Source organism: Elephantulus edwardii, unplaced genomic scaffold (assembly GCF_000299155.1).
Source record: "Elephantulus edwardii isolate Elephantulus edwardi_28Jun2011 unplaced genomic scaffold, EleEdw1.0 scaffold00085, whole genome shotgun sequence".
Taxonomy (NCBI): domain Eukaryota; kingdom Metazoa; phylum Chordata; class Mammalia; order Macroscelidea; family Macroscelididae; genus Elephantulus; species Elephantulus edwardii.
Window position 1 is genome coordinate 4,774,199 of NW_006399835.1, and position 25,654 is coordinate 4,799,852.

Sequence of the window (25,654 nt, forward strand, 5' to 3'; positions counted from 1 at the left end):
ACTTTTCTCCTTTCCCACCCCCTCCCCAATAACATATTTTTTACAGCGTATTCTTTCCATTTAATTTTTTCCCATTCATTCATTGTTACACATTTTCCTCCCTGCCCATCCCGCCCTCCCAGTTCACTTTTTTCTTTGAAAAGAAAAAAAAATTCATTGTTATACAATCCACCCAAAGTGCACAGTCCACTTTACTATGTGTTTCTTTTTCTGTAATCTTGTCATAAAAATAATACCTAATCCTATGCTCTTTTTAAACAGTTCTCTCCCTCGTCTGTTTCAATGCAGTATGCATTATTTATCTCTTCTTTTCTTAGGTTCCCCCCAACTCCAGTGTCAGTCCTGTTTTACAACAGTGGGACTATGCAGTATTTGTCCTCTTGTGACTGAGATATTTGTCCTCTTGTGACTCAGCATAATGTCCTCCAGGGTCACCCATTTTTTATAACACTTCATGAGTTCTTTGTTTTTCAGTACAGTGTAGTATCCCATTGTGTGGATATATAACAACTTCTCTATCCATTCATTTGTTGATGGACACTTGGATTGTTTCCAACTCTTTACTATTTCTGCTTTGTTAACACTTTAATTTTTGACAGATTTTGCTGCTGAAAAATATTGATCAAATATGTATGTTTCACTCTTAATACTACATTTTCAGATCTTTACCACAATCACTTTCCTTCTCAATACTGGGAACTTTTTCTCATTGTTGAGTGCTAGTTATTGGATGTTGGGTTTTAGGAATAGGAAGACACAGATTTTCTTCAGTCTTGGTTTAAAATAGGTAATTTATTGGTTAAGTTTCTTAAATTACAAAAGTATCACCTATGCCACTTTAGGACTGTGTTATTTAATGATAGCCACTAGCTCAAGGGAGCTTTGGTGAAGTAGTCCTTAGGGAGTTGCACTGTTCATTCAATTCTCTAATGGTTTGAATCTACCAGTGATTCCTGAGAGAAAGATAGGCAATCTTTCGTAATGCAATTTACAGCCTTAAAACCCACTGAAAAGCATTATGAGTTAGTTATAGCTCTACACCAAAGAGAGAGTAAGAGGATCTCAAAGAGTGTAAGAAGACCAATAGCAGTGTGGAAACAGATGGATTCAACTGAGTTCTACACAATGGGGATCTAGTTCCATCAACAAAATCTATAACACAAAACTAATTGCCATGAAATCAGACATATCCTTTCATGTTCCTATATTCACTTACTGGGTCCAAAATCCATTTCAACGAGCACTCGGGCTTCACAGAGCCATACTCACAACTATGGTGTTTATTAGGAAAGTTGTTGTTGATGATGATGATGATGATGATGATTGCCTTCAAGTTGACCACAACTCATAGCGACCCTATTGACAAAAGACCTGAAGCCCCTTTACCACTATCGATATTTATCAAAGTTCCTAGAGTTTTTGGAGGCGTGTTATTTAGGAAGTGGATGCCACTCCTGCTTCCAAACCTGTCATAGTATGTTATTGTTGTTATGTGCCATCGAGTCATCCTATGTACAGCAGCTCTGAACCCTTTCCTGTCCTGAGCCAGTCTCACTAATTCCAACACATCAACCTCCCTTTGCCCCAGTTACTGTATCATTCCATCTCATCTGGGATCTTACTCTCCTGAGCTGTCCATCCACCCTTCTGAGCATTCTTTGAGGACCAATCTCTCCTAGCCAAGTGCCCAAAGTAAAGTGAGGTGAAACTTCAAAATCCTAGCCTCCAGAGAGAGACTTGGTTTCACCCTCTCCAAGACAGACCTATTTGTTTTCTTGGCAGTCCGTGGTATGTTCAAGACTCTTCTCCAGCACCACAACTCAAAGACATCTATATGAAGGAGCAATGATTTTGAAAATCACTAATTATGCTAAGAGAACTCAGTCCCGTAAGAACAAATACTGCATTAAACCATTATTGAAGAGCAGATTGATAACTAGTAAAACATGTATGAGGATTCACAGTGGGGACGTAGGAACAGAGAGATGAGGATAGGTAAGGGAGTAATCAAAGGTTCACACAATTTGTTGGGTAGAGAGAGGGTTGAGCAAAGGAAATGGGAAAGATCCAATGTGGAAAACAAATATATGAACTCCATAAGTAAACTAGTATAAAATAAAAGAAAGAAAATTTTAAAAAGTAATGTCAGAGTAAATTTTATTTAAATTATAATTCAGATACTCAACTCTCTAAAGAGAGAAAGACATCGAAAAGAAAAAATGGTGTATTTGAGTGAAAGGTTATAAATTGTTTTTCATTCAATGATTTATACACGTTTTGTTATGTGCAATTGATTACAGTTCCCACACTGTAACATTCTTCCTACTTCCTGTCCATGTTTACCATTCTTATCTAAACCACTTTGTTATAAATTCTGGATTTATGAGCTTTATTCTTAGATAAAACTGCTCTTTTGATCTCATATGGTTGGTTGCTCTAAAGAATATATACAATTCTAATGTCACTGTTTACCTGCAATACATGCATATTGAGTTTTATTTGTTGTTTTTAATAATTAAGTGTCATTTTAACAAAAGTTTACAGAAAAGTTGGATTTTCATTCATTCATTGTTGCACATTTAACCCCCTGTCCCTCTTCCCCCTCCCCAACTGACTTGTTTCCCCACTATTTTATTTCTAAAATTCTAATACAAATTCAAATTCTTTCAATTTCTCTCATCCCCCACCCATCAAATTTTACAGTCCAGTGATTAATGCCCTCTTCCCCCTGTACATCCACATCCTTCTGCTTCCAGCGTCTCCCACCCCTCCCAGATCCTTATACTCCTACAATAACGAAGACCTGCATATTGTTTGACTGAAGGTTGAAACCAGGATTCAGTTAAGTTGAAGGCTTGAAAGGTGACAGAGCTTCACCAGTCTTCCTTAAAATAGTAAATTTAGTCTATCTCTCTTTTTTTTTAAATTTTGAGTTTGGGTCTGTATTTTTTCCTACTCTAACCAGGATCTTCTATTGTGATAACTTTCAGAGCGGGTTGTACTGTCCCATCTAGTTCTGGTGTCAAAGTTGAGGAGGCAGAGGTTCCCATTGTCTAGTACTTTTTATTATCTTCATTTTTCCTTATGAAGTGGTATTGCTCAATGTCATGCTCTTCAGAGAAGATGGAGACTTTCAGAAATAATTTAGAAAAATGGTTTAGAGGTAAAATTAAAAAGAAAGTAAAATAATGAAAACAACCAGAAAAGGCCTTTAGTATCCTCAGAGCAAGACATAATTTATGTTAAAATAAACAAGAGAATAGAAACTTTATCAGATATCGAACATGTGCCATAACTTAATGATAACAGATCTGAAATCCATGGACCAGAATAGAAGGGTTTGATAGGTGCAAAGTTCAGAGTATAAGATGTACATAGAATTCTATGATACTGAATACTTGGATGCCACTGAGAAATTATTTAGGAGTGAGGGTAATTTTGGAATGATAAACTTGGGACTTGCAAGATGTTTTAAAAGGCTATATAGTCCTTGAGTATGTTGTAGAAGGGGGCTATAAGAATTGGGAGAAATAGGGTGGGCTGGTTCTTGCATTAGCATGCAGAGCTCTCGGTGTCTGTTCCCCTACTGTATTCGTAATCTGTGCTTCTACATATGTAGGCAGAGAGATGTAGACATCTGGATACAAAGGGCATTAAGGGCATCTCTTTTCCAGCCCACAGTTCTTCTAAGATAATTACTGAACTTAGAAGATTTCTGAAGAGCAAGAGAAGAATGAGTTTCATTACATTTTCCTGCCTCTTCTCAAACAGCATTAACATTTGCATGTGTCCCAGTTGAGAAATATATAAGAAACTTAAATGTTTTTTATATTACACACAATAGTAATTATTCCAGCAGTAAAATATAAGTATATAAAAGCCCCGCTGTTCATGTATTTTTGTCTTGAAAAAGATTTCCCTTCCACTTTGAAAAAAAAAAAAAGTCAGTCACATAAATTTTCATCCAACAGCTCTAAAATTTTGTTTTATCTTTAGGTCTTTTGTCAAACAAGATTATTTTTATAATAAGTATGATTGTGATGGGCATCAAATTTTATTCTTACCAAATGCAAACAAAGTTGACACAGAATGAATTACTTACAGAGCCAAATGTAATGCAGCGTCTATCAAATATTTTGTTTCCACATGAGGTTGACTCTGATTTTGGACTTTTATTGACTCTTGTTCCAATAAAATATGACTTTAATGTGGTAGTTTAAACATAATAGATCAAAGTTTTAGCCCATTCTTTCTGTAATCTTGTTTTCCACAATTTCTGTAAAGTAATTTTTAACCAAGATCTAAGGCTTTGACTGCAATTACAAAGATTTTACAGATAAAATGGAGAGAGATAAACTGCTTATTTATGTATCAAGTTCTCTTGTTCATTAGCTTGATGTATCTTTCAATTTCTTAATGTCTTTTTATACCTCTTTATTAATATATTGTTTTCGTAATAGAGCCTTATATATTACATTATACTTATTATTTTGCACTATAGATTTTTACTATTATTGAGCATTTTTTTATATTTGCCAATTAGTATAGCTGTTATATAAAACAGTATTAATTTGGGCATATTGCCAGGAGAGATCAATGCTTGGAGGGGTGGAGGGACAGCACAAGAAAGGAGGACCCCAGATGAAATAGTTTGACACAGTAACTGGGATAATGAGGATAAGTGTGACAGAGACAGTGTGATTGGCTTAGAACAGAATAGGGGTCAGAGCTATTGTGCATAGGGTTGCTATGAGTTGTAGTCTACTTGATGGCACTTAACAACAACAACAATATACAATCTTATAGTAAATTAACTTGCTAAATTATCTTATTAATTTTAAGAGTTTTTCTATGAATTATTTCATATTGGTTTTGGATACAATTATACTATATGCATTTAAAAACATTTTTTATTAAATTTTATTAATTTTAATGAACATTTACAGAGATTTTGGGTTTCCATTCATTCATTGTTGCACTATTTTCTCTACCCCCACCCCAGTTTGTTCCTCTTCCTCCCCCTTGAAATTCTGTTTTAATTGCCCCATTGCCACAGTGCTTGTCAAAGCCAGTTCTGATTAATCTACTTTGTCAGTGTGTCCTTTACCATTCCCTATCACTCCTCCCTGAGACAGACTTCACCCTGATTAATAGGGAAAAGGGGACGGCGCATTCTAAATCGTGAGTATGACACTTACAATAGCTTACTGGTAGTTAAATAACAAGAACCGGCACCCGGTTTGAATATGCCAGCTGCTCCATGGGAGAAGAATGGAAAATCTCCTCCTGTGCAATTAACTGCCATTGAAAACCCACTGGAGGGTCAGCTGTGGGTTGGTTCCAACTCGATAGAACACAATAACAACAACAACTAAAATGAAAGCTATATAAAATTAATTTTCTAAGAATTTTTTATCTTAAACTCCTATTACCTTTTATCAACCGTGCATTTCTTAATCTGTACTGAAATTATCATATGGTATTTATTCTTTCATCAGTTAGTGTAATGAATTATACATATTAGATAATATAATGATTGAGCATTCTAAAATTATTCTAATTTACACTGCGTATTGATATTTTTATTATATGTCTTAAGTTCATTTGTTATTACTTTATTCATGTTTATAAGTAGCATTGGTATAACATCTTCATTTCTTACACTGTATTTTTCTATTAAGATTTTCCTTCTTATTATATTTGCCTTCATTCTTAACTGTTTTACAGGACAAAGTCCTTTTTACTTAATGCATTAGTCAATCATTGCTATGGAATCAGAACTGATTCATAGCTGACCCTGAGTGGATTTTCAGAGGCTGTAAATCACTAGGGAGGAGATTGTCTAGCTTTTCTTGTCAGAGCACCTGATGATTTGAACTGAAAGTCTTTGGATTGGCATTGTAACTCCTTAGTCATTAATTCACACCAGAGCTTCCCTTCTTAGTATACATCTTAGCATGTAGATCGAATATTTTAAGATCTTAAATATGTATATTTTATTTATTTTTTAAAAATTTCTCAGTCATATTTAAATCCTAGGAAATAACATCAGTTTAATGGCTACCTTATATATCCTTTTTCTCCTTGTATGCTTTGCAACTTCAGTTTCTTTCCTTAGTAAACAGTTAGTTTGTTGTTTGATTTGGGTTGGACCTGCCTTTCTCATCTCTTTGTTGTCTGACCATTTTCTCTTTGTCTTCACTTGCTTTAGTTACCACAGTGCATGGATATTAAGCATATCCTATAAACTTTGATGCTTGGCTCCACTCTGGGAATACTTCCTTCCACAATCAAACCTGATAGTGGCCTAGTCTTGCACAACAGTAGAAGTTATTTTGTCTCTGTCCATGGTAACATTGGCCTGTCTCATTATTTTGTAAATTAAAACTGGTTCTGAACTCCCACCATTTATTTTAAACCTTGAGCATTGAATTTGTGGCCTCTTCCATCTATTTCTCATCCTAAAATCTAATAAGCTGGTGGTTTCAGGCACACCTTTCATTCTGCTTCTAATCTTCAGGTATTTTTATTGTCTCCATGTTTTCTAAAATATATGTGTTATGTATCTTTGCTGTGTTCTTAAAGAAAAGGCAGCAGAAATATTATGAATAAACTGTCATAGTCAATGTCATGAGTAATCTCATTTCAGATACCTTTATATGAGCTGATGACAATCAGCAACAGTTACAAATTTAAATACAAGCTTTGTATGAAAGTAGTGACATATCAATGACTTAAATTCATAGTTCTAAGGGCCACTTAATTGACTGAAAGGGTTATGACTTTGGAGTGTTAGATTTTTGTTTTGGCTGGGGTTTGGGGATTTATTTTGGGGGGGGTTATAACCCAGTTATACCCTGGTATCTGAAATGTCAAGAACAGTTCCATTCATTTGATATACAATTATAGATACCCTTTTCCTCTGGTAAAATGCACATCTTATTTTCTGTAACTTTAAGCCCTAAGAGTCATTATATCCTACCCTGTTGTTGTGAATTAGTTTGTCATATTCTTTTCTGGGATCAAGATTTTATTAGAAAGACATTAAGAATACAACCTGACTGGCTGTAACTGATTGAATTGTGTCTCCAAATAAGATACATTGAAGTCCTAACCCCTGCACCTATTACTGTTACTTTATTTGGGAAATAGAGTCTTTTTCTGATATTATCAGTTAAGCACAAGAATAAGATGAGGTTTAGTCCTAATCCCTTCTGACTGGTGTTTTGTAAAGAAAAAGAACAAACATGGAGAGAGAGTCACACAAAAAGGAGTGGATACTGCATAGTAAACTTATAAGAAAGGTGGATCACCAACAAATATCCCACTACAGGGTCAGAGTTGACTTGATGGCAGTGATTTTGAGTTTAAATTGTTTGGTTTCGGATGGTGTTGTGTTTTTTTTGGTTTTTTTCTTTAACCATACTTGAAAGTAAAAGGAAGAATTCCTCCTTAAAGCTAATGAAAGCAAGCTTACTCTTCTTGTTGTTGTTATGTGCTGTCGAGTCACTTGCGACTCACAGCGACCCTATGTACAACATCTGAACTCTGCTCCGTCCTGTGCTAATCTCATTGTCTCCAACACACTCAACCCAATTGCCCCAGTCACCGAATCAATCCATCTCCCAGAGGGCATTCCCCTCCTGCGCCTGCCCTCCACCCTCCCAACCATGATGTCCCTCTCCAAGGACCAGTCCCTCCTTACAACATGACCAAAGTTGTCAGACGAAGCCTCAGAATCCTTTCCTCCAAGGCGCAGCCCAGTTTAACCCTCTCCAGGATGAATGTTTGTTTTCTTAGCAGTCCATGGCACTCTCAGCACTCTTCTCCAACACCAAAGCTCAAAAGCATCAATTCTCCTTCTATCCTCCCTGGTCATTGTCCAGCTCTCTGACGCATAACAATTGATTGCAAAGACCATGGCCTGTACCAGATGGACCTTAGTCTCCAGAGACACATCGTTGCTCTTGAGTACTTTAGAGAGGTCCCTAAGAGCTGACTTTCCCATCGCAATATGTCTTTTAATTTCCTGGCTGCTGGTGCCAAGAGTGATGATTGTGGAGCCAAGCAGACTAAAGCTGTAAACAATCGCAATCTCTTCACCATCCATCCTGATGCTGCCAACTGGTACAGTGGTGAGAATCTTTGTCTTCTTAACAGTGAGCCTCAATCCATATTGAAGACTGCAGCCCTGACCCTCAGCAGCAAGCGCTTCAGGTCCTCCTGAGTTTCAGCAAGCAGGGTTGTGTCATCTGCATAATGCAGATTGTTGATAGATCTTCCACCAGTCCTGATGCCGCATTTCTCCTCATAGAACCCAGCCTCCCGGATGATCTGTTCTGCATACAAGTTGAAATATTCTTAGTAAGTCATAAATTCAGACTTCTAGCTTCCATAACTGTGAGATAATAAATGGCAAGAATCTCAACAAATAATTTAGAACCTGTGTACTATAAAATTAGTCATCTTATCATTAATGTCAAGAAAATGCTTCAGGTGTGTAGTTTTTGTAATCTTGACTTCATCAGAAAACTTTCAAATTGAGTCCACTTTCATAAATACTGACTTATCGTTGCAGTCAGAGATAATAAATAGATTCTTTGTCACAGCACATTCATTATTTTCATTGAGAATTCATTTTAAATGGAGATGTTGCGATCTAATACAACCGCAAAGAGCAAAACAAATCACTTTTCAAAGTGGTTACACAGGCAGCAAAGGGTTCCTAAGCTCGTCACTAGTTAAAGTTGTTTGCTTTCATTATTCTGAAAGAATAGATTATTCACAGGGCATTTGCATTGCACTAAACCTTAAATTACATTATGATATTTTTAAATCTACAAACTATCCCCCAATTCCATACTACTCTTATAATCACAATGTCATAGTATCAAAATGGAGTGAAGGATATTAACTATGTCTTTTATTCCCAAAGTTTCTAGCAGTTCTCAATGTACTTTAAAAAAACATTTCTTAAGAAGAAAAAAAAAAAACAAACAAACATCCATATGGCCAAAAAGCATATGAAGAAATATTCAAAATCCCCAGCTCAAAAAGAGATAAAAATCAAAACAACTCTGAGATATCATCTTAATCCAGTCAGAATAGTAAAATTTAATAGAACAGCAAACAACAAATGCTGGTGAGGTTGTGGAGAAACTGGAACCCTTTTTCATTGTTGGTGAAAGTGTAAACGGTGCAACCACTGTGGAAAGTGGTGTGGCACTTTCTCAAAAAGTTGCAAATAAAGATACCATTTGACCTAGCAATTCCACTACTGGGAATATACCTTAAAGAAACCATAATCGCCATCCAAGCAGATATATGCACACCCATGTTCATCGCAGCTTTGTTCACAATAGCAAGAAGTTAGAAACAACTTAAGTGCCCATCAACAAACGAATGGATAGAGAAGGTGTGATATATTCACACAATGGAATATATTCACTGTGGTGAAAAGTAAGGAACTCATGCATTATTATTCAAAATGGGTGACCCTAGAGGACATTATGCTGAGTAATATTTCTCAGTCACAAAGAGACAAATACTGTATGGTGCCACTGTTGTAGAATGGGACTGACTTCAAGGTTGGGGTAAGACTGAGAAAAACTGGATAGATTATGTATACTGAATTGAAATAGATGAGGGAGATAACAGTTTAAAAGCGATATATGATAGTGTATTATGGTTATCACAGGAATCCAGAATTCAGGTTGTATAGTGGAGTGCATTAGGGCGTGGGGGGTGGAGGTGGGGGAATTGTATGCTTTTCAAAGAGAGGAACACTGGGGGGGGATGTGTAGAGAAAAAAAGTGCAACAAGGAATGAATGGAAATCCAAAATCTCTGTAAATGTTCATTAAAATTAATAAAATAAAATTTTAAAAATCTTTAAATTGGTTTGCATACATAATTCATAGATATTGTGTTTTCCACATTCTTTCACTCACATGGTGTTTCATACAATCATTCCCATAAGTTGTTGTTGTCATATGCCATCGAGTCACCTTCTACTAGAGACCCTATGTACAACAGCCTTAAACCCTGCTCTATCCTGGACAAACTTATTGTCTCTGACACATCTACCCTCATTACCCCAGTCACTGAAACAATCCATTTCATCAAGGGTCTTCCTCTCCTGTGCTGTCCCCCCACCCTCCCAAACATGATGTCCCTTATGTTTTATAAAATTAATCACCATTGATCTATGGTCACTATTACATTGTATTTTCAAGTCCCAATTAAATCTTTCCTAATTCCTTCACTCCTTTCTTCTGCCCATCAAAATCTGTGACCCCATGATTCCCTGCTTTCACCACCTCGTCCTGTTTCCTTTTCCCCTTGGACTTTAGTACACAATTTGCTGGTCATCCTTCTATTTTTACAATAATGATTTCATGCAGCATTTGTCCTTATTTGAGATTCACAATAAATAGATAAGGAAACAGACTTTGAGAAGGAAGGTGATTTTCTCAAGTTATTTGATGTTTTTTCAGTTAGACTCTAAGGAGCACTGGTGACATAGTCCCTACGGATTTGTGCTGCTGACCCAAAGGCAGCACACTTCTCTGACAGTTCAAATTCACCAGCAGCTCCAAAGCTCCATGGGAGAAATAAGAGTAATCTCCTGTGTGATTCACATACTCTGAAAACCCATTAGAAAGTCTGTCGTAGTCACTTGCAACTCAGCAGCAGCGAGAGTTTTGAGTGAACTAGACTATAGTTTTTAGGAGCTGATCAGAATTGCTAGAGTTTAACAGTGTAGTGATCTACACTGTGAGCGTGTGGTGATAGACTAAAAGTAGGCTTTTCTAAGCCATTGGTGAGCTCCTTTTGTTTTCAGCTACCTTAAATGCAGGCACATGGTCTTGCTAATCAGCATCATCAATAGCTAAAGTAGCAATATATAGAGAATACTCTCTACACTAGGGGGTGCATGAAAACACCAACTCAGAATCAACAGAGGAACTATGTCTAAGCTTCCTGCTCCATCCACCCTGGCCCATTGCACACCAGTTTCTACAGAAAACCCAGCCTGCATACCTATAGTTATGTGAGTCATTCCCCTGAGGAGTCTGAGTCCCGGAAGGACCTTCTAGCAAATCTTTGCACCCACATAGAGAAGTTGGGAAACTAAGCCACAGATGGAGCTGTTAATAGAAAGTATGGACAACTGGTTAAGCATTTGGGAGTATGTTGACCTTAGGCTTCTCATGAATAGATTGCTACTAATCTTAGCACAACAAATTATAAAAACAGGGTCTAAAATTTTTTTATATAAGATAAATATTTACTAAACTTTTCTACAATGTATTAAAAATAATATTTCTGAGATCACTTAGAAGATTCATATTATAGACTACAAAGAAAAGGTATACTTTTGGCATATGATAGAAGTAATTTCTAAATTTTTGTCTCTTAAAAAATTACTTTCCACAGTTTTTTAGGATTTCTAGTGTTTCACAACTTTTGAAATAATTCTAAACATGTAAGGAAAGCAATTTATTGACAAAATTTGGGGGAATGACCCACAACTAAACAAGTACAGAAAGATTACCCTCCGTACTTGGTTTAGTGTAGCAGATCCTGCTATGTTCAAACTTGTGCTATGAAACATCAGATACAGAGCTCAAATTATAATAGCAGAGGATTACACATGGGACTTGCCTTAACAATATATTAAAATTCCTCTTACTAAGAAGAATCTGGCATCAAGATCTGTGACAGACTCATCAATAACCAGTCTTATACAGATTTTTTTCAACAACCTTGCTTGCTTAAAGTGAGGACTTCAAGTGCTTCCTACAGAAGATAAAAAAAATAAAACTATAGCCTTCAATTAGATTGCATTTCAACATAAAGAAGAACAAACTCTTTATTAGTGGTTGCACAGGCAACATCACAATGTTGTTGTTGTTGTTATGTTCTGTCAAGTTGTTTGTGACTCATAGTGACCCTATGTACAACAGCCCTAACCCCTGCTCTATCCTGTGCCAATCGCATTGCCTCTGACACACACATCCCGATTACCCCAGTCACTGAATCAATCCACCTCATAGAGGGTCTTCCCCTCCTGCGCTGTCCCTCTACCCTACCAAGCATTATGTCCCTCTCCAAGGACCTGTCTCTCCTTACAACATGTCCAAAGTATGTCAGACGAAGCCCCAGAATCCTTGCCTCCAAGGAGTAGCCTGGTTTAAACCTCTCTAGGATGAATCTGTTTGTTTTCTTTTCAGTCCATGGTACATTCAATACTCTTCTCCAGCACCACAGCTCAAAGGCATCAATTCACCTTCTATCCTCCCTAGTCATTGTCCAACTCTCTGATGCATAACAAGTGATTGCAAAAACCATGGCCTGCATCAGGCGCACCTTAGTCTCCAGAGAGACACCATTGCTCTTGAGTACTTTAGAGAGGTCTCTAACAGCAGACTTTCCCATCGCAAGATGTTTTTTTATTTCCTGGCTGCTGGTGCCAAGACAATAGATGAACAAAAGATTGAAATCGTCAATGATTTCATGTTAGATGGATCCACACTAAACACCCTTGCTATCAGTAGTCAGGAGATCTGGAAATATACTGCATCAGAAAAGTCTGCAGTCAGGGAGGGACCTCTCCAAATTATTGAGGAGCAATCAAGTCAATCTGAAGACTAAAATGTGCCTGATACAGGCAACACAGTTTTTTCAATCACTTAATATACATCTGAGAACTGTATAATGCATAAGGATGACAGTAGGATAAGTGATGCCTCTGAGCTGTGATATTGGAAAAGAGTATCCCATGAATTGAGTATCTCATCTCATAAACTGCCAACAAACCCAAATAGACGGGTCTTTGAGAACATAGAGCCAGAATGCTCCTTGAAGGCAAAGATGACAAGGCTTCATCTCACATACTTTAGGCATGTTATTAGAGGAGAATATTCCTTGGAGAGGCACATCATACTTAGAAAGGTGAAGGAATGGTGAAGGGGATAAAGGCCCTCAGTCAGATGGATAGACACAGTGACTGAAGCAATGGGTTTAAGTGTGTCAGAGATGATGAAGAGGGCACAAAAATAGGACAGGTTTCAGATTTGTTGTTCATAGTGTCACTATAATTTGTACTTACCTGACAGCACCTAAAAACTACAACAGTGCTTGACAATTTATTAGATAACTAAAAAAAAAAAAAAAACCCACAACCACAAATAAAACAAATCACAGACATAATTTTGGCCAATGTTATATACCCAAACAAGAATGGAAAGATTTTTCCTCATACATGGTCCAATGTAACAGGTCCTGATATGTTAAAAATGATCTCATGAAACACCAGATACTGAGCTCAGATTATAACAGCAAAGGATTATACATGAGACTTGCCTTAACAACAACTTCAAATTCCTCTTGCTAAAATATTGAACTTGTGTACTGGCATGCTTTAAACATCATTTCATCATCTTACAGTAATGGGATAATTCAATATTTGTATCATCATAATTTAATATTTCTATCATTTTAAATTTCTAGCAAATTTTAAGTATACACAAAAATAGTCTCTATATTTATTACCCTTTTTCCATTTTTCTATTCACTTTCAATGGCCTTATTTATCTTTTTCTTCCAATGTGTGCTTCTACAAGCAAATGTTAATTCTATTGCAATGCTCTATGTCAATACCAGACTTAGAAATCTTAGTGGCTTAGTGTTAAGGAGTTGCACTGCCAACCCAAAGATTTGTGGTTCGAACCAATCAGCTGCTCTACAAGAGCAGAATAGACAGTCTCTTCCGGTTCAGTTTGTGTTGTTAGGTAATCTAAGGTTAACAACGACTCATAGCAACCCTATGAACCATGGATCTGAACCCTGTCCTATCCAGTGCCACCTTCATCTTCATGATCTCTGATATACTCAATTCCATGGTCACAATCACCAAGATGGATATCTTGTTCAGGGTTTTTCTCTTTTATTGGCCTTCTACCTTTCCTAGGAAACTCTGGTGGTGTTGTACCTAGTGTTTAGGGTTCACAGGTCGCAGAAGGCAGAGACTAGAGACATGGAGATGAAGGGCTGAAGTTCTGTTAGGCTGGCACTGCCTGTTTAGAGCTGAACCTTGTATTTTTGTAAATCACAAAGAGAGGCATACGTTGAAGCACACGTACACATTTTTCAGGGTGCTGAAGTGCACGTACATATTTTCATGGTGCTGAGGTGCACATACACATGTTTCAGGGTACAGAGAAACAAAAAAAATATTTTGGCTGGAGCAAGATCTTTTAAACTACCTGAGGCTCTGTGTTCTTTCACTATATTTTGACTTGTGACTATATTGGTTAAGTGAGTCTGATAAAAGACTGTTGATTCAAAGTGTTCCAGGGGATGTACTTGGACACATTCATAGTCTTCAGAACTTTTCTCAGAGAGCTTAACCCTTTAGGGGTAAAACAGCTTGTCAGGGAGTACTGACATGAAGAAATTCCTCGAACAAAGTCAGAAACATTTGCAGCCCCAATTTCATAAGGATCCCTCGCATGCAAGGGCATCAAGGTTCCTGGAACATTTCCTCATACAGCAGACTCCTCAATACAGACATTAACCCTCCAGGGATCCTTCATAGTGGCTTAATGGGAAGGAGTTGTACTGCTGACCAAAAGCACATGGTTTGAATCTACCTACTAGGATAAATGTGGACAATCTCTTATAATGTGATTTTGTTATATTTAGATGCTGTTGAGTCAAGCATGACTCATAGAGTCCCATGAACAACAGATTTAAACTACACGTATTACTGCCTCTATAAACTTCCTGAAGGGTAAGATACGAGTTGGTTCCAACTGTATAGTGCATAACAACATCAACACCTTTCCAAGCATAATATTTTTCCCAAGGACTGACCTCTCTTTACAACATGCCCAAAGCATATAAGTTTCACTCTTGTTTCTAAAGAGCACTATGTCACACATTCTCAAAGACATGTTTATTTGTTCTTTGAACTGTCCATACAATATTCAGTACTCCACTCTAACACAACCTAAAGGCATCAACTCTTCTCCTATAATCTGTATTCATTGTCCAACTTGCAGATGAGTAGCAAGTGTTTGAAAAGATCATAGCTTTGATCAGGTACACCTTTAAGGGTCCTTAAACTGACATAATTGCTTTTTGGAGCAACTTCTTTGGAGAGGTCCTTGAGAGAAGATCTTCCAGTGCAACATATATTTTAATTTCGTGGCTGCTGTTACCAAGTGTGTTGATTGTGGAACCAAACAAGATGAAATCATTGACAATTTCAATCTTTTCTCCATCTATCATGATATTTCTTATTGGTCTAGTGATGAGGACTTTTTATTTTATTAATGTTGACATATATAGTCCATATTGAAGGCTGTAGTCTTTCATCTTCTTCAAACATTTTAAATCCTCCTCACTTTCACCAAGTCAGATTGTGTCAAACACATATTATTGGTATTGATATGTCTTCTTCTAATCTGCTGCCACATTCTTCTTCATATAATCTAGCTACTAAAATTATTTATTCAGTATATAGATTGAACAAGTATGGAGAAATAATAGAGTCCTGATGCATACCTTTCCTTATTTTAAACCATGCAGTGTTCTCTTGTTCTCTTTGGACAACAGCTTTATATAGACTCTCTATATCTGTTAGAGGGTCAGCTATGGATGGGTTCTGACTCGATGGCACATAATAACAACAACAATGCACTCTAACAAGGAATCTCAGTTATGTAGTACTGCTGTAATGGTTGGGGGGGTGAGAATGGATGGCTATAATAAACAGAAATACATTCTTATATAGTTAGGAAGATAGAAGTCAAATTCAGGACGCCAGCTCTAGAGGAAAGTCTCTGTGTTTTCTTTCTCAAAGTTTCTCAGGGCAGGAACTTGTCCCCAAGGAATGTCCTCCATTCCTCTCTTCTGCCATGATATTACTGAGGTGTCTCCCCATTCTGCTTGTTTTTTTCTCAGGTTATCTTTTATGACATAAGAGGTGTTAAGGACCAAACCTCAGGGAAAATCCCATCATGTTGGATCAGGTTGAGATAGAATTAAAGATAATTTATTCCATACTTAATCTTTTTACAACTAGTTTATTTATCATATCTGTACAAAATTTCTATTAGAACATTACATGTTTCCATTGTGGAAAGACACAATTCAATGCATTACACTAAGTAAACGCTATCAATAGACTGAGCCACCAATTCCCTCATAACTTCACCACAGAAGCAAACAGATAAGCCTGAAACAAAACTGTGTTCTTTTTTTCCAATTGCTTCTCTTTGTCATTTGTAGAAAATTATGTTACCTAAATATTTATACTGCTTTCTAAGTGGATCTACATTGTGACTTTCATAAGTTTTGACAAAAAATCAAGACAAGGTTTCATGGTTCAAAATCAGGAAAGAAGTATGTCAGGAATCCCTGTCTCCACACCTTTTCAATCTGTATGTGTAACAGATCATTCGGGACACGAGAGTTCATGAAGAGGAATGTGGCATCAGAATTGGAGGAAGACTCATCAACAAACTATTATACAAATGATACAACCTTGCTTGCTAAAACTGAGAAGGACCTGAAGCATTTCCTATAGGTCAGGGACTGTGGTCTGCAATATAGATTGAAGCTCAATATCAAGAAACTGAACTTTCTCACCACTGGGCCAAATGGTAGCATCATGATAGATGAAAAAGAGATTGATTGAGATTGTGAAACTATTTTCATTTGCTTGGTTCTACAATCAACACTCTTAGCACCAGCAGTCAGAAAATCAAAAGACAAAATGTATTAGGAAAATCTGCTGTCAGGGACCTCTCTAGAGTGCTATGTGAAAGAGCAACAATGCCAGTCTTGAGATTAAGGTATGCCTTATCTTGGCCATAGTCTTGACAATTACTTGTCATGCATCAGAAAGTTGGACAAAGACCAAAAAGGACAGAAGAAGAATTTATGTCTTTGAGTTGTGGTGCTGGAGAAGAGTATTAAACATACCATATACTACCAAGAGAACTAACAGGTCTGTACCGGAGATGGTGAAACCAAGTTGCTCCTCCAAGATAAAGATTTTGAGGTCATATCACATACTTTGGGCATGTTCCAAAGAGGGACCAGTCCTTGGAGAAGAACATCATGCTTGCAAGGGTGGAGGTATAGTGCAAGAGAGCAAGACCCCAGATGAGAGCGATTGACACGGTAACTGGGACAACGAGGGTAGGTGTGTCAGAAACAGGGAGATTGGCCAAGGATAGAGCAGGGTTCAGAGCTGTTGTGCATAGGGTCACTACGAGTCGTGGTTGACTTGATGGGACATAACAACAACAATGACAACAAAACACACACATAATTTAATGTGTATGTGTTGTGCTTATGATAATGTTATTACAAAGTTATTGAGATATTTTAAAACATGTCCTTTACACTTTAAATTCTTGTTTTCTGGTTTTTAAGAAGTTAAAATATTTTTGTGATCTGGGTCCCATGCACTATGCCTATTGCAATGCCTTAATTGACAGACTTAATGGAGAAGTCAGCCCTGATTCTGAGGCCAAATAGTCCTCAGAAAAGCAGAATCCTTTCAAAATTAATTTAAGGAATGCTTTCTCAAAACTTTTATACATATTTATCCTCTTCTTGATCCTCAAGGGTTTGAAAATTATTGGAGCTTCTTCAGTTTCCAGTAAGTAGGTTGCTGCTGTTATATGTCATCGAATCACCCATTACTCATAGTGACTCCGTGTTAGCTCTGAACCCTGCCCTATCCTGATCCAGTCTCATTGACTTTGACACTCCTAATTCCATGGCCCCAGTTACTGAGTTAATCCATCTCATCAAGGGTTTCCTCTCCTGCACTGTCCCTCCACACTTCCAAGCATGATATCCTTCTCCAAGGACTGGTCCTTCCTGGTCATGTGTCTTAAGTATGTGAAATGTAGCTTCAAAATCCTTGCCTCCAAGGAGAAACTTGGTTCCAGCTTCTCCAAGGCTGATCTATTTATTCTCCTGGCAGTCTATGGTACATTGAATACTCCTCTCCAGCACCACAACTGTATGAAAATAAAAATTTTTAAAAATCATTCGTTTGCCTAATTTTATCCAGAATATTAACCTAATATTTATTAAAATTTTACAATGTGCTCACACTACTCTATGGATATTCTTTTAGTATCAAAATTACTTCAAGGAGGGAAAACATAATTATTATAATTATTATTACTTTATAGATTACATATGCAGAAACTGATTGCCATAAGGATAATATGATCAAAATCTCATAAGAGTTATTCAGAAATTACTTAGAGTTAATTAGAATATTAGTACATCATAATCATCAAGATTATTTTATTAACACTATCTAGAATAAGTATTATAATGTAGGTTTAGATTCTTCTACTATCTTTTTCCTGTATAATTCTGAACATATTCATCCTTTTGGAGCTCAATTTCTGTATAGGTAAAATGAGAAAAAACAATAATATGGTTTGCCTTGGAGTAGCTTCAGAATTAAATGAAGATTCATATGAGATGTTTAACATAGTGTAAATACATTTTAATTCCTTAACAAATTAATACTAACTTTCTGTGTAAAATGATTTTGAGGGTTTTCCCATTACCTAGTCCATAAGAATTTGCACTCCTAATGAAAAGGCTACAACTCTCTAGTGGTTAGAATCTACCAGAATCTCCTCCCATTCAGTTGAAAGTAGAAAATCCAATAGAAGATTGTGTTGGATCTTACTCTATGGCAATGCAAGAGCTTTGAGTTTAAGTAACTATTTCACAATATCACAGAAAATTTCCTCTTTTAAAAATATCTCGTTATTGAAATGGAGTGGGAAGAAAATCTGCTTCAATGGGTTAATATAAGCAGAAGAAGAAACAAGTATCCCTGATTATATGTTGTTGCTGTTGTTAGGTACCATCAAATTAACTATGACTTATAGTGAATCAATGAACAACAGATCTGAACCGTGTGGATCCTGTGTCATCCTCATGATCTCAGACAAGCTCAAAGCCGTTCTGGTGGTCACTGTGTCAATTCATCTCATTGATTATCTTCTCTGTTTCTTTTACTCTACTTATCCTAGTATGATGTCTCTCTCCAAAGACTGGTTCCTCCTGAAAATATCCCCAAAGAAGACAAATTTTCACCATCTTTTCCTCTAAGGAGCACTCTAGTAGTACTCACTTCAAGACAAATTTGTTGAGGTTTTTGTTTGTTTTGGATTATGTTTTTTTTAATAGTCCACAGTATATTCAATACTCTTTGCCAACACTACAATTCAACAATGCACATTCTTCTATCATCCTAATTCATTGTCCAACTATAATATGCATGGGAAACAACTGAAAATACTATGGCTTGCATCAGGCACACCTTAGTTTTTAAACTGATATCATTACTCTTTAGAAATTTGGAGAAGTAATTTATGATAGCATGTTTTCCCAGTGAAATGTATATATTTTATTTCTTGACTATTATCACCATAACTATTAATTGTGTATCTGAGGAAAATGAAATAAATCATTGTTAACTTAATTTTTTTTCTCTCTATCCTGATGTTGCCTATTGGGATGTTAGAAGAAACTCTGAATATTGCACTGGAGCACAGAGAAGCCAAAGCACAAGGAAAAAGTCAAGATACTAAAGAGCTGAACAGAAGATTTCAAAAGGCAGCACGGGATGACAAAGTAAAATATTACAATGAAATGTGCAAGGAGCTGGAGTCAGAAAATCAAAAGGCCGAACTCGCTCAGCATTTCTTAAGCTCAAGGAACTGGAGAACAAATTCAAACCTCGAGTTGCTATAATCAAGGATGCTTTAGGCAAACTGTTAAATGATCCAAGAAGTATTAAAAGAAGATGGAAAGAATATACTGAATAATTGTATCAAAAGGAATTGGCAGACACAGAAGAATTTCATGAAACAACATATGAGCAAGAGCCTATGGTGATTAAGGAAGAAGTTCAAGCTGCTTTGACGGAAATAGCAAAAACTATGGCCCCAGGAATAGATGGTATGCCAATTGACATATTTCAGCTAACAGATGCTGCCCTGGATGTGCTCACTAATTTGTGTCAAGAAATCTGGAGAACAATCACTTGGCCAGCTGACTGGAAGAGATCTATATTTGTTCCCATTCCAAAGAAAGGTGACCCAACAGAGTGTGGAAACTATAGAACAATATCGTTGATTTCACATGCAAGCAAAATTCTGCTGAAGATTATCCAAAAACAACTGGAATAGCACATCAGCAGAGAACTGCCAGAAGTCCAGGCTGAGTTTAGCAGGAGTCGTGGTACTAGGGATATTGTAGCTAATGTTAGATGGAACTTGGCTGAAAGCAGGGAGTAGCAGAGGAATATCTATCTGTGCTTCATTGATTATGCAAATGTGTTTGACTGTGTGGACCATAACAAACTGTGGCTGACTCTGAGAAGAATGGGAATCCCAGATACTTGATCGTGCTAATGCGAAACCTATACTTGAACCAAGAGGCAGTCATCAGAACAGAGCAAGGAAACACTGCATGGTTCAAAATTGGGAAGGGCATACACCAGGGATGTGTCCTGTCTCCATACCTTTTCAACCTGTATGCAGAACAGATCAGCCTGGAGGCTGGCTCGATGAGGAGAAATGCAGCATCAGGATTGGTGGAAGATCTATCAACAATCTGTGTTATGCAGATGACACGACCCTGAGGAGGACCTGAAGTGCTGGCTGCTGAGAGTCAGGGACTGCAGCCTTCAATATGAATTGAGACTCAATGTCGAGAAGACAATGATTCTCACCACTGGACCAATTGGCAGCATCATGATAGATGGTGAAGAGATTGAGATTGTTCACAGCTTTAGTCTGCTTGGCTCCACAATCAACATTCTTGGCACCAGAAGCCAGCAAATTAAAAAATGTATTGCAATGGGAAAGTCAGCTGTTATGGACCTCTCTAAAGTACTGAAGAGCAACGGTGTCTCTCTGGAGACTAAGGTGCATCTGATATAGGCCATGGTCTTTGCAATCACATGTTATGCATCAGAAAATTGGACAATGACTAGGGAGGATAGAAGGAGAATTGATGCTTTTGAGCTTTGGTGTTAGAGTGCTGAGGGTACCATGAACTGCTAAGAAAACAATCATTAATCTTGGAGAGGGTTAAACCAGGCTGCTCCTTGGAGGCAAGGATTCTGAGGCTTCGTCTGACATACTTTGGTCATGTTGTAAGGAGAGACCGGTCCTTGGAGGACATCATGCTTGGGAGGGTGGAGGGCAGGTGCAGGAGGGGAAGGCCCTCCAGGAGATGTATTGATTCAGTGACTGGGATAGTCAGGATGAGTGTGTCTGTGACAATGAGATTGGCACAGGACAGAACAGAGTTTAGGGCTGTTGTACATAGGGTCACTATGAGTCGCAAGCGACTCAACATCACATATCAACAACAAGACCCTCTATTAGTAAAAAATAATATCAAGAAATATCTTAAACAAAAAAATTTTTATAGCTTCTTCTTCTGATTAAGAGATCATATAAAGGCTAATTCTTTTAAGCTATACAAACAAAATTCTTTGAAACTGGACCAATAAACAACAGCATGATAAACAGAGAAAAGATTAAAATTGTCCATTTTGTCACTTTACTTAGATCCATGATTAATATTCATGAAAACATTAATAAAGAAGCCAAATGGCATGTTGTATTAGATAAATCTGCTGTTAAAAATACATTTTAATAGCATATCAAAGAATTGAAAATATCATGGCTTGGGTTAGAGGCACCTTAGTTGCTAAACTGATGTCCTTAACCTTAGCACTTTAAAGAGGTCCTTGTCAGCAGATTTTCCCAGTGCAGTGTGTTGCTTGATTTCTTGACTGCTGCTTCCACGAGTAGTGATTGTTGATTTCACGAGATCTTTGACAACTTCAATCTTTTCTCCAGTTATCATAGTGTTATCTATTGGTGTATTTTGGGGATTTCTGTTTTCTTGGTGAAATGTAATCTACACTGAAGATTATATAGTCTTTGATCTTCTCCAATAATTCATTCACTACCACTGAGTTGCTTCTGAGTCATAATGACACTTGATTGGGTTTCTGAAATTATAAATCATAACTGGAAAGAAAAGTTATCTTAACTCGATCTCAATGGCAGCTCTAAACTGTCAGAAATCCCTCAGCTTTTTGGTTCACAGCACAACAGGCTACAACCTAGAATTACTCATAGACGGAAACATTCTTGGATGGTTACCAAGAATGAAAAGGGAAGGAGAAGGGAATGAAAATTAGCAAATAAAAAAATTCACATATATTAAGAGGAGTGAATGGGAAAGCCAAAAACAGATGATCAGTGTAATATCACTAAAGAGAAGACAGACACGGAGAGTTATAGAAGAATTAACAAATTCCAAAAGTATGGGAAGGAACTGGGGGAAAGTACAATTACACTATATTAAAAAAAAAAATCAATGTTCTAGAACAAAACATGTATAAATGGTTAAATGAAAAATTAATTCACTTTATAACTTTCATTCAAACCACATTTTTTAAAAAAGGAAGGAAAAGTCTATGGATTATGTCAGAATATTATAAAATACAGTGCTGGAAGGTGAGCTCCTTATGAAGGAAAGAACTATACAGTAGGTGTGAGGATGGAGTCCAACATACCAACTATCAGGAAGATGGTAGATCAAGCAACATTGTCTTCTGTTGTGCATGGGGTCCCTGTGAGTCAGAGTCAATTCAACAGTAACTAACAACAACACAAAGTTCAACAGAAAAGTGCTAGACATTTAAGCACAACAGTACTAAATTCAAATTGTAGCCAATGAATACTCTGAATATGTCCTGATGAGAGGATGATGCATCAAAGTATTTTCATTGACTTACAAAATTACATTTTCTTAAGGAAATGTCAATGAATAAACATTGCTGTTATAATGACGTTAGCAACACTAACCTGGGTTATGATGACCAAAAAGCAGTACAGTGTTAATAGTATTCATTTCCTTTTTCTATTTATGTTCGTGTAGGCAGGAGTATCCTGCCACTGAAAAAAAGGCAATTTAGAAACAAATATCTCTTTTCCAGAAAAGGAAATTTCTTTAGTAAAGCAAGCACAACAACAAAAATAAAACAAAACAAACAAAAGTTCCTTTTCAAAGACAATATATTCTGTATAAAAAATAACGAGGAGTGCTCTAGATTCCAAAGAATTCTTTTGTATCTTTTAAGATATATGTAGAATTTTCCTGGATCAGAATTCTTCTAAACCTATGCCTTTGCCACTATGAGAGGTAGTAAAATTGGCATAGAAAATGGACTGAAATAATTAGAGCATGCTCAAAGTGCAGTGGTTTTCCAAACTGTAAACACTCAGGTGTGAAAGAATTTTATTTTAGCTTGAAGTATGGATTAGAAAAGTCCTAGTGTTTTATCTTTTAACCAGTCTAAAGGAGGTGCAAGAGCAAAGGGAATATGGAAAGATCAAGAACTTAGTGTATTTCAAAGAATTAGTGATCCTACCATACTTACCTCTCTCTTGTGTCTCCTCTTAACTCATTTCCACAGCCACTTCCTGTGTCTTACCCTGTATCTTAAGATCTGCTCAGATAACCCATGACTTTTACAAGGTATGAATGCCAAGACTCTCAATCAGTACTCATTTTTTCCTCCTCTGCTCTCACATTTCACTGTGGCTTCCTCATGCACAGGGCTTTGAGTATTTCTCTCCCACTCCCTACAGTCAACAGGGCTCATTCACGTGCTTTCACATGTGCCCATGACTAGAATGGCTGCATTCCACTTCATCCAATCAGATAAAATTCCAGTTGCAGTCCTCTAGATAAAGCACCCTTGCTCTTCAGTTTGTCCTGAATTCCTTGCAACTATATCAGATATTTTATTGTCAGCGTACCATCCGTGTCCTGTTATCCAGTCTCTTAGTATGTACTAAAGATTTGGTGATGTAAAATCAATTGAAGTGAACTGGACGGAAATATATATTAAAGGGCTGACCAGGTTTTCAAAATATTAGGAAAAGGAAAAAAGGTAACCCAAGACTGAGAATTAAAACTAAACATTAAGAAGAGAGGAAAGACATTATATCAGATTTGTGAGAGCTTCCTAGGGACCAAGTCTGAAATAAATACAAATGAAAGAGTTTGGCTGTGAGATGGCAATAGCTTAATTTATATGTTGTTTCTCAACCTTGACTAAAATTTAGATTGAGTTTATCACTCAGTAAATGTTCTTTACACTTTTAGTGTTCATACAGTGTGGCAGTTTGCATAGCAAACAATTATGTAAAGCTGTATTGCTGAGTCTAAGTATCTTGGATTCAGCCTTCTGTGCAGAAATCCTTAATGTATTAGGATGTGCTGGAGGAAATAGGAAGCTATCATTCAGGAAATGTACTGAACTCATCAGGGGGCCTTCAATCTGGGAGCTGTTGCTTTTCATTGTTACTACCTTTTCCTCTGATGCTGATTTTGTTACCTCTTGGAAAACAGTTCCTGACCTTGACTGCAAACTCTTGACTCACTGCAATGTGAGCTGTACCCTTTCCCAACTTGCTGCCTCATGTCTGGAGAGTAAGGTTCTAACAGATGAGGGACTGAATAATTTAAAAGCGATGTATGATAGGGTATTATGGTTTTCTCAAGAGTCCACAATTAAGGTTGCATAGTGGAATGTACTTGGGGCGGTGGGAGGGGTGCGGGGGGATTGTGTACCAGGGAGGGAGTCTTTCTTTTGCTTTTGAAAGAGAGGAGCGAATTGGGGGGCGGGTAGAGAAGTGCAGCAATGAATGAATGGAAATTCAAATTCTCTGTAAATGTTCATTAAAATTATTTTAAAAAATTAAAATTAAATTTAAAAAAAAAATCAATCCTGTGCTCAGATCATGCCCAAAACCATTCTGAAGGCTCAGGGACAATATCTACAGAATCTCCCTCTGCAGAATGAAAAACAGGAAGTGACACCTTTCAGAATTTTTCTCCTCACAGAAGGTCCTGTCCTATGCTGATAGAATTAAAAGTACAAAGGGGTTTGATCCTGTGCTTGTGTATCTTTCAGTGCTACAGCTATTAATTTTGATAGTTTTGTCAAAGTTTTTAGCACTTACTGTGTTAAAGTGATAGAGTATTTTTTTTTTTACTCCAGTGGAGTCAAGAACTAATAGGAACAGTTAGCATATTGATCTAGTGGGAGTGGGGTATGTTGTTCTGGACAGCTTCACTTAGAAAAAGAAGACAAGGAAATGATCTAAATATAAACACAATGTGCTCTTGCCTACTCTTTTAAGTTTTTCTCCCTTGCGTTTCTGGATGTGTTCAAAGTAAATCCCATGATGGGAATGGCAGAATTCCACCTCATACTATCAGATAAAATTCCAGTTGTTGTCCTCTAGATAGATCACTCCTGCTCTTCTGGCACAACTAACTTAGTTTCTCCCGAATTCCTATCAACTATATGAGATATACTTTAGTGTCAGTGTACCATCCGTGTCCCATTATACAATCTCTTCCATTTTATATTATGTCTTCTTTCGCCATACAAATTATCTTAACAGTAGTGTCTATTTAATCCTAACATAGTCAAAAAAAGGTAATACAGATAGATAGGTTGATATAGAGATATATATTGCATATAGTATAGTAAT